A 10804-nucleotide genomic window follows, 5' to 3' on the forward strand; every position below is an offset into this window, starting at 1 on the left:
TCCCTCCCTCTGATTAGAGACCCCAGACCAGGATGTGAGCTCCAGAGACTTGAAGGAGACTGAGGTGAGGTACAGTAATAAGGAGTAGCCCTCCCTCCCTCCCTCTGATTAGAGACCCCAGACCAGGATGTGAGCTCCAGAGACTTGAAGGAGACTGAGGTGAGGTACAGTAATAAGGAGTAGCCCTCCCTCCCTCCCTCTGATTAGAGACCCCAGACCAGGATGTGAGCTCCAGAGACTTGAAGGAGACTGAGGTGAGGTACAGTAATAAGGAGATGCCCTCCCTCCCTCCCTCTGATTAGAGACCCCAGACCAGGATGTGAGCTCCAGAGACTTGAAGGAGACTGAGGTGAGGTACAGTAATAAGGAGTAGCCCTCCCTCCCTCTGATTAGAGACCCCAGACCAGGATGTGAGCTCCAGAGACTTGAAGGAGACTGAGGTGAGGTACAGTAATAAGGAGAAGCCCCCCCCCCCCCTCTGATTAGAGACCCCAGACCAGGATGTGAGCTCCAGAGACTTGAAGGAGACTGAGGTGAGGTACAGTAATAAGGAGATGCCCTCCCTCCCTCCCTCTGATTAGAGACCCCAGACCAGGATGTGAGCTCCAGAGACTTGAAGGAGACTGAGGTGAGGTACAGTAATAAGGAGTAGCCCTCCCTCCCTCCCTCTGATTAGAGACCCCAGACCAGGATGTGAGCTCCAGAGACTTGAAGGAGACTGAGGTGAGGTACAGTAATAAGGAGATGCCCTCCCTCCCTCCCTCTGATTAGAGACCCCAGACCAGGATGTGAGCTCCAGAGACTTGAAGGAGACTGAGGTGAGGTACAGTAATAAGGAGATGCCCTCCCTCCCTCCCTCTGATTAGAGACCCCAGACCAGGATGTGAGCTCCAGAGACTTGAAGGAGACTGAGGTGAGGTACAGTAATAAGGAGTAGCCCTCCCTCCCTCCCTCTGATTAGAGACCCCAGACCAGGATGTGAGCTCCAGAGACTTGAAGGAGACTGAGGTGAGGTACAGTAATAAGGAGTAGCCCTCCCTCCCTCCCTCTGATTAGAGACCCCAGACCAGGATGTGAGCTCCAGAGACTTGAAGGAGACTGAGGTGAGGTACAGTAATAAGGAGTAGCCCTCCCTCCCTCCCTCTGATTAGAGACCCCAGACCAGGATGTGAGCTCCAGAGACTTGAAGGAGACTGAGGTGAGGTACAGTAATAAGGAGTAGCCCTCCCTCCCTCCCTCTGATTAGAGACCCCAGACCAGGATGTGAGCTCCAGAGACTTGAAGGAGACTGAGGTGAGGTACAGTAATAAGGAGTAGCCCTCCCTCCCTCCCTCTGATTAGAGACCCCAGACCAGGATGTGAGCTCCAGAGACTTGAAGGAGACTGAGGTGAGGTACAGTAATAAGGAGTAGCCCTCCCTCCCTCCCTCTGATTAGAGACCCCAGACCAGGATGTGAGCTCCAGAGACTTGAAGGAGACTGAGGTGAGGTACAGTAATAAGGAGTAGCCCTCCCTCCCTCCCTCTGATTAGAGACCCCAGACCAGGATGTGAGCTCCAGAGACTTGAAGGAGACTGAGGTGAGGTACAGTAATAAGGAGTAGCCCTCCCTCCCTCTGATTAGAGACCCCAGACCAGGATGTGAGCTCCAGAGACTTGAAGGAGACTGAGGTGAGGTACAGTAATAAGGAGTAGCCCTCCCTCCCTCCCTCTGATTAGAGACCCCAGACCAGGATGTGAGCTCCAGAGACTTGAAGGAGACTGAGGTGAGGTACAGTAATAAGGAGTAGCCCTCCCTCCCTCCCTCTGATTAGAGACCCCAGACCAGGATGTGAGCTCCAGAGACTTGAAGGAGACTGAGGTGAGGTACAGTAATAAGGAGATGCCCTCCCTCCCTCTGATTAGAGACCCCAGACCAGGATGTGAGCTCCAGAGACTTGAAGGAGACTGAGGTGAGGTACAGTAATAAGGAGATGCCCTCCCTCCCTCCCTCTGATTAGAGACCCCAGACCAGGATGTGAGCTCCAGAGACTTGAAGGAGACTGAGGTGAGGTACAGTAATAAGGAGTAGCCCTCCCTCCCTCCCTCTGATTAGAGACCCCAGACCAGGATGTGAGCTCCAGAGACTTGAAGGAGACTGAGGTGAGGTACAGTAATAAGGAGTAGCCCTCCCTCCCTCTGATTAGAGACCCCAGACCAGGATGTGAGCTCCAGAGACTTGAAGGAGACTGAGGTGAGGTACAGTAATAAGGAGTAGCCCTCCCTCCCTCCCTCTGATTAGAGACCCCAGACCAGGATGTGAGCTCCAGAGACTTGAAGGAGACTGAGGTGAGGTACAGTAATAAGGAGTAGCCCTCCCTCCCTCTGATTAGAGACCCCAGACCAGGATGTGAGCTCCAGAGACTTGAAGGAGACTGAGGTGAGGTACAGTAATAAGGAGTAGCCCTCCCTCCCTCCCTCAGCGGTGGGGACCGGGAGTACAACTTCCACTTTTTGCAATTTCAGATGCGTTTTTTGTGTCTAACTGCCCGTTTATCGTTGATGATTGGTTGTTGCCGTGGGCAATGGTGAAACCGGATACCTATGGATAAACAGATATGTGAACTCCTCTTGTATTCTGAAATGAAACCGGAGGGAGGAGGGGAGGACTGAGAACTATTACCTGAACATAAAGAATAAAAAGAGGGTTTAATGGAGAAAGAAGATGTGAACACCTTCTAACGTGCGAGAGGGAGGGCCGGGCGAACGAGAGGATGGACAGACTTCTTTCTCTTTGATTCATTTCTCTCTTAATCTAGAATTTTTCTCTCCCTGTTTTTTGATGTTGGGTTTTATTAAGCGGGGTGGGTGAGGAGATGGGGGAGGGAGAAGTGGGCCGGCTGTGTGTGTTACCATGTTTGCGTCCCAAAAGGGCACCCTATTCCCTTCATATAGTGCACTACTTGTGTCCAGGGCCCATGGGGATCTGATCAAAAGTGGTGCGCTATATAGGGAGTAGGGTGCCATTTGGGACTTATCCTCTGAGATGGGTTCAGTTTCTCTCCGGACAGCAAGATGAACACCGGGGTCACACCCCAGCACTATAAAGAAGCACCCTTCCTTCCTTCCTTCCTTCTTTCCTTCTTACTCTCCTTGTTCTTTGTGACATCACTGACTTGACACAACTTGAAAGTGTAAAAGCTTGAACTCCATTTTTTCAGTCATGTCTGATTCATTGATTATTTCAAGAAAGGAGGCAGAGAGGGAAGGAAGGAGGCAGAGAGGGAAGAAAGGAGGCAGAGAGGGAAGGAAGGAGGGAACGAGGGGAAAAAGAGGAAGGATGAGTGAAGAGAGGAGGGAGAGAGGGAAGGAAGGAGGGAACGAGGGGAAAAAGAGGAAGGATGAGTGAAGAAAGGAGGCAGAGAGGGAAGAAAGGAGGGAGGGAAGGAAGAGAGGGAGGGCGGGGTACATTTTAAAGGTGTTGGAATGTGGCTCTTGCCTTACAGCTCTGACCTGTAAATGAACACACGCCACTGATTTTATATAAATAAATAAATAAATTATATACGATGAAAAGTCCCTAAAAATAATTGGATTATGTTGTTGGGAGGGAGAACGGCTAATCTGCCTTGTGCTCAATTCCCTTTTGGTTTTTTAGAGAATTGACTGTAAATAAAATAAATAAAAATTTATGATGCTATAAAAAATAGTTTTGTCTTGTTCATAACCTCCTTTCTCTCATCCTGTTTTTCTCTGTATCAAGTTCAGATATTCAAGAGTTTAAAGACCTCTGTTTTTATTTAAACAGTAGGAATAATAACAATGTCTGGGCTGATGGTCAGTTCAGTGAGTTGGAGCCTTTGATTGCCCTGCCTCTGGGAGCCTGTCGACTTGTTACATGATTACTGAGTGAAAGAGAGCCTATGAAAGTTTTCATGGAGGGTGGGTGCCCCCTGGTGGCTGAACCTGAGATCAATGAGAGAACTTGTCAGAAAAACGACAGAGTCCCACTTTCTCTTCACAGAATTAAAGTTATCACACAATTAAATAATAAATCCTCACTCACACAAGACAAACACGGCTTCATTATTGTTCACAGTTTATTATCCTGGCTTCCACTGTTAGAATGGCTGAGCGAGAGGAGGTGGGGCTTTTTTCATAGCCTGAGAGAGAGAGAGAGAGACATTCAGTTTTACTAGAGGGGTTGGGTGCGCCCCCTGTTGGCTGAACCCGGGTGGGAGGTTCCCCCTTAGCAAGCAATGGACCCCAGCACACCACTGAAGCCATTAAGAACTACATTCAAAAACACACCTGGTAACCTGTTCAATCACCAGGCACACGGCTCAACATAATTCAATGACAGAGACTGTGGACTTCGAATAATTTTGGGTAAAAAAAAAAAAAATGGTGAAAATTAATAAAATGAAGTAGCAGCTGTCTTTGATATGCTCAAAATTAACTAACTGCTATCTTGAAATGTAGAGAAAGTGTTTTAAAATAGGCATCCTATCATTTTAAAATTAGTTGAAAGGCTAAGGGATTCTCTTCCTGAGAAGAAGCTGACAGCCTTCAAACAGAGCAAAAAAAGTGGTCCCAAACAATATGTCAAAATGAATAAAAAAATGATACAGCTGTCTTTAATAAGATCAAACTGAACTAACTGCTATCTTGAAATGTTGAAAAAGTGTTTTTAAATAGGCATCCTGTGGTTCGGGCTATGTATTTAGGTAGAGGGGTGTTTGTTTTATGTGGTCTCGGGCTATGTATTTAGGTAGAGGGGTGTTTGGTTTATGTGGTTCGGGCTATGTATTTAGGTAGAGGGGTGTTTGGTTTATGTGGTTCGGGCTATGTATTTAGGTAGAGGGGTGTTTTTGGTTTATGTGGTTCGGGCTATGTATTTAGGTAGAGGGGTGTTTGGTTTATGTGGTTCGGCTATGTATTTAGGTAGAGGGGTGTTTGGTTTATGTGGTTCGGGCTATGTATTTAGGTAGAGGGGTGTTTGGTTTATGTAGTTCGGGCTATGTATTTAGGTAGAGGGGTGTTTGTTTTATGTGGTTCGGGCTATGTATTTACATAGAGGGGTGTTTGGTTTATGTGGTTCGGGCTATGTATTTACATAGAGGGGTGTTTGGTTTATGTGTTTCGGGCTATGTATTTAGGTAAAGGGGTGTTTGTAGAGGGGTGTTTGGTTTATGTGGTTCAGGCTATGTATTTAGGTAGAGGGGTGTTTGGTTTATGTGTTTCGGGCTATGTATTTAGGTAGAGGGGTGTTTGGTTTATGTGGTTCGGGCTATGTATTTAGGTAGAGGGGTGTTTGGTTTATGTGGTTCAGGCTATGTATTTAGGTAGAGGGGTGTTTGGTTTATGTGGTCAGGGGTTTGTTAGTCTATGTTCTATGTTAGTGTATTTCTATGTTCTGTCTTGTCTATTGTAGTTCTATGTTTAGTTAATTGGGGTTGGACCTTCAATTGGAGGCAGCTGGTTATCGTTGCCTCTGATTGAAGGTCCTATAATTAGGAGTTTGTTTGTCATGGGGGTTTTGTGGCAGATTGTTGCTGTGTATAGCTTTGTGCCTTACTGGCCTGTTCTTTGTCCTTTAATAAAAGAAGATGAGTGTACATTTTCCCACTGCGTCTTGGTCTAAACCCTACGACACCTGTGACATTTACATTAGGGTGTATTGTTAGATACTACTGCACTGTTGGAACCAGGAACACAAGCATTTCACTACACCCACAATAACATCTGCTAAATATGTGTATGTGACCAATAACATTTTTATTTGATTGTATTTTTGAAAGTGTTACATAATTCTCAATCCGCTTTGCGTCGTGCCTAAAAACAGCACTTAGCCGTGGTACTGTATATTAGCCATATACTGTCACCACTTCCACCGAAGTCATTTCCTCTCCTTGTTCGGCGGTCGGCGTCACCGGTCTTCTAGTCATTGTCGATCCACTTTTTCATTTTCCATTTGTTTTGTCTTGTTTTCTTACACATCTGGTTTCCATTTCCATCATGAATTGTTGTGTATTTAACCCTCTGTTCCCCCCATGTCCTTGTGTGGAATTGTTTGTTTGTAAGTGCTTGTACTCTGTTACTGGTGCGCATCGGGTTTTGTACCCATGTAGGTTCGTTTTGTATTAAACTGCTCCGGCTATTACCTATCTCTGCTCTCCTGCGTCTGACTTCACTGCCACCAGGTCCGCAATCCTTACATATACCACACCTCCTCAGGCCTTATTGCTTATTAGAACACATAAGTGTATTATAAGGCATTATAAAGGTCATTAAAATAATTATAATATGTACTTCATAGAAAGTGTTACCCTTTATATTCTAATAACTCACATTTTAAGATTCATTATTTCATATATTCCATGTTAAGGGCTCTAACCAAGGAACAAGACTATTTGTCTCCCTCTTGCTGTTGCATGCAGTTCCTCTCTCTCTTCCTGCATTCCTCTAACCCCTCCCTCCCTCCCTCTAACCCCACCCCTCTGGCAGAACCAGGAAGTCCATCCCCCTTCACAAACTGTCTTCTGAGGAAACGAAACTGATCTGAGTCTCTGTGTCGTCTGTCTGTGTGAGAGTGAACAACCGTCCAAATGGCTCAACAGGGAGTTCTGCTGGACCAGGACCAGTTCTGTTGTTCTGTCTGTCTGGATCTACTGAAGGAACCAGTCACCATCCCCTGTGGACACAGTTACTGTAGGAGCTGTATTGAGGGCTGCTGGGATCAGGATGTTCTGAAAGGGGTCTATAGCTGTCCTCAGTGCAGACAGACCTTCAGTCCGAGGCCGACGCTGAGTAAAAATAACATGTTGGCTGAGCTGGTGGAGAAACTGAAGAAGACAGGACTCCAGGCTGCTCCCCCTCCTGCTCTGTGCTATGCTGGACCTAGAGATGTGGCGTGTGATTTCTGCACTGGGACCAGAAAGCAGAAAGCCCTCATGTCCTGTCTGGTGTGTCTGGCCTCTTACTGTGAGACTCACCTCCAATCTCACTACGAATCTCCTGCTTTGAAGAAGCACAAGCTGGTCAAAGCCACCGCACAACTACAGGAGAAGATCTGCTCTCATCATGACAAACTGCTGGAGGTTTACTGTCGTACCGATCAGCAGTGTATCTGTTATCTGTGTACAATGGATGAACATAAAGGCCATGATACAGTGTCAGCTGCAGCAGAGAGGACTGAGAAACAGGTAAGACCAGAACAACTTGTTGGTGACTGTCTGATAAACATAGAATTAAAGATACAGTAGGAACTAAGGCTGTTTGAATATGAGATCATTGAAATGAAATGGATCCTCAGCAGAACAAATATGAACACAAACCTTGAGTATATAGATATGTTAACCCAGATTCTCCAGATGTATCACCATTTTATAATGTCAAACACTATTATCATTCTGAATGCTCTTTTATGAGTCCAAAGTTCAGTCTCAACCTGTTGATACATGTAGTCCTACCATAAAAACTATAATCATTCACATAGCAACAAATAAATATCATTTAGTAAATGGACCATCCATTTTTTAGACCTTCCTCTCTATGGGCCCTATGTCACATTACTATACTATTGATCTACTGGACTAATAAAGCTTGATAGCTCATTGAAGAGTGATTCTCCACAGAGGCAGCTGGGGATGAGTCAGCAGAAGGTCCAGCAGAGATTCCAGGAGAGAGAGAAGGAGCTGAAGGAGCTCCAACAGGCTGTGGAGTCTTTCAAGGTGAGTATTGTTGACCAGAGGAGACACACCATTTCACCTGTCTCCTCCAGTCAGAGAGAGAGAGAGAGAGAGAGGGGCCCCTATCCAATCCCACTGACCCCACTGTTGGGAACAGGTTGTCACTGCTGAGGCAGTGAAGAAAGTAGAGGAGGATGGGTCAAGGCTGAGGGATCCTGAGAGGATCCCTGTGAGTAGTAGATCTGTGACAGCACAGAGGGACAGGCCAACGAGTGATATATGCTTCAGTAAGGTTGGCTTCTTAGTGTTCATAGCAAATGGTTATCAACTGTACCGCAGAAATGGAATGTAAATCACAGAAAAAAAACATGTTGTTTTGGTGGCAGCTGCAGAGAAGTATTTGGTCATACTAGATTTGACTTCAGAAGAGTTCCAGGGTGTGTTGAGTGGTGGTGTCCCGTCCTCCCAGGCCGTTGGCCTGGTGCAGGAGCAGATAGGGTCAAAGTAGTGGAATGGGGTAGTGGGTTTTAATGAGTGTAGGGTTAGTTGGCCTGGTGCAGGAGCAGATAGGGTCAAAGTAGTGGAATGGGGTAGTGGGTTTTAATGAGTGTAGGGTTAGATGGCCTGGTGCAGGAGCAGATAGGGTCAAAGTAGTGGAATGGGGTAGTGGGTTTTAATGAGTGTAGGGTTAGTTAGAAGGGTGTTTTTTAGTATTATCATATAATAGTTTATCATCTGGTAAATCTATTAGGAGTGACCTACTATTGGAGGTATTAATGTTATTATGGAGAATTGAGAGAATGGGTCTAGTAGTGAGATTCTGCTGGGTCCCAGCACATTCAGGTGTGGAATGGAATGAAATTGTAGACTAGTTAGCTAAAATAACTTTAAAACAAGATATAATATATATTAATGTTCCACTGGGTAGAGGTGAGGACAAATGTGAGATCAGAGACATTTTGATAGATGTGTGGCAGAAGAGATGGGACTCTGAGCACAAGGGACGGCATTTATATGCCCTCTAAAGAAAGGTCGGTGGACCAAGGTTCAAAGGTCAGATTAGGAAGGAAGAGGTGGTGTTTCCTCGATTGTGTTTAGGACATTGTACATTGAACTGGTCCTTCCATCTGGTTGGCAGCATGTGAATGGTTTGTGTCTGGAGGGTATTGTCAATGAAACGGTGGAGCATGTGTTGTTATATTGTTGTAAGGATGTTGAAGAGAGGGAAAGATTGAAGTGTAGGGTCATTGAGGTTGGATGGGGGGTTGGATGGGGGTTGGAAGGGATTTGGGGGATGGGGGAGGGTCTATTAGAAGTTAGTAGGGATCTTTTTTATTTTCTCAGAAGTACTGAGTTAGGTAGGAGGATTTAGAAATGGTGTAAACCGTGATTGAACACACTCCAGCACAGTAGGAGGCGCCACGCTCCTTTAACGTTGGTTTGAGGACCGCCATTATACCATAGAAGAAGAAGAAGTTGGTAACGTGAGGTTTTGTCGTTCGTGAAGAGTGCAGCTATTCTTTTGCCTATTTTCCAAATGTATTTTGTCATGGTGGGAGGGTTTGTTTATCGGTTTCCGCTGTTTATCGGTTAGAGTTGAGGAGGGAGTAGGGTAGTTTGATGTCCTCAACCGAGTGGAGAAGAAACGCTGTCTCTTCAGGTGCGTTGTGGAGAATGGTGTGGAGGAATTATTGATCCTGGTCGGTGAACAGGTGGGAGAGGAACATATACACTCTGTATCCAGAATGAACAAGGCGGTGGTTGTGGTAATGTAAAAGGTGAGTCTTGTTGTCCGGCTAGTTACCAGTATGATTTATGTGAGGGGTTGTGTTGGTGCTGATTTCGACAAGAGTAGTGGTGTCTAATCTGCCTCCGTTTATTACCACCGAACAGATCCGTAAAGAGTTGGTTCGTTTTGCTAAATGTGGAAGTGTTTTTCTGAACGAAATTCAAGGTTAAACAGGGGAGGGGTGGTACACAGGGTTTGTTAGCACAGAGGAGCCCAGTGATATAATATTATATATATATAATATTACTATATGTCCCAGCTGTTTGCTGTGGTTTTGAAGTAATTCTCTTCCAGCCCGCGTTAACCTTGTAGGTTTACCTCAGGTAACTTATTATTAACTATCCTTGTAGGTTTACCTCAGGTAACTTATTATTAACTATCCTTGTAGGTTTACCTCAGGTAACTTAATATTAACTGTCCTTGTAGGTTTACCTCAGGTAACTTATTATTAACTATCCTTGTAGGTTTACCTCAGGTAACTTAATATTAACTGTCCTTGTAGGTTTACCTCAGGTAACTTATTATTAACTAGGTTACAGTTACTTGGTGAGGAAGCTCACTGTTCACCTGGTTATAGATTGTAGTTACCTACAGGGATGGTTGGCGCAAAGCCTTCAAATGTTAAACATGTTCTGGTCATGGTTAACTGTATATATATATTTTTTATCTATAAAAAGGTGTACATTCTCAACAAATCGCATGTCCCTGTTCTCTTTTTCAAGATGTGGCCGATTTAAACAGTCAGAAGAAAGAATAAAAATAAATAACCTTTTTTTATTTGTTTCTAAATGGCTGCTGGGTAATATGATAATCGTTGAAATCTGTTGGTTCGTAGACATCAAATAGAGAGAATGCTGCGCAGGTTCACTGAGTTGTAAACCTAATGGATAGGTGGAGATCATTGATTTGTAGCTCTGACTCAGTTGCTACCTCAGATTATGAGCCTATCAAGTGTGGTGAATGAGGTATGTAGTTCCCACAGAAGACCACAGGGAGGAGCAAGAGAGATATAAACCCATACAGTTTATCTCTTTAAATACCCTGAACCTAACAATCAATCTAATGTATTTATGAAGACCTTTTTACATCAGCAGATGTCACAAAGTGCTGTACAGAAACTCTAACCCTACGTATAACCTGTTTTATCCTGAACCCTAATTCTAGGGTTGGGTAGCCTAGAACCCCTTTAGAAACTATTATAGTAATAATATTATGTTAGTAAATACCATTATAGTACTAAATAGGTTCTATTGTTATTTTTTAAATAAAACCTATGTATAGTACTTAGCATTTAACTGTTGTTTTGTTATTTTATTATATTTATTATTTAGAGGAGTCTGTCTAATT

The 10804-nt window shown here is 44.7% G+C and overlaps 1 pseudogene across 1 annotated transcript in view; it reads left to right on the forward strand.

The window, feature by feature from the left end:
• The first annotated feature begins 6548 nt into the window (after nucleotides 1-6548).
• Nucleotides 6549-10804, forward strand: part of LOC145877396 (tripartite motif-containing protein 16-like) — a 13622-nt pseudogene continuing 9366 nt past the window's right edge. The window contains exons 1-2 of the transcript XR_014391685.1: nucleotides 6549-7182; nucleotides 7615-7710. The product of XR_014391685.1 is annotated as a tripartite motif-containing protein 16-like (transcript). The remainder of the gene's footprint in view (nucleotides 7183-7614; nucleotides 7711-10804) is intronic.

This window comes from Salmo salar, unplaced genomic scaffold (assembly GCF_965601325.2).
Source record: "Salmo salar unplaced genomic scaffold, fSalSal1 ptg001067l, whole genome shotgun sequence".
NCBI lineage: Eukaryota > Metazoa > Chordata > Actinopteri > Salmoniformes > Salmonidae > Salmo > Salmo salar.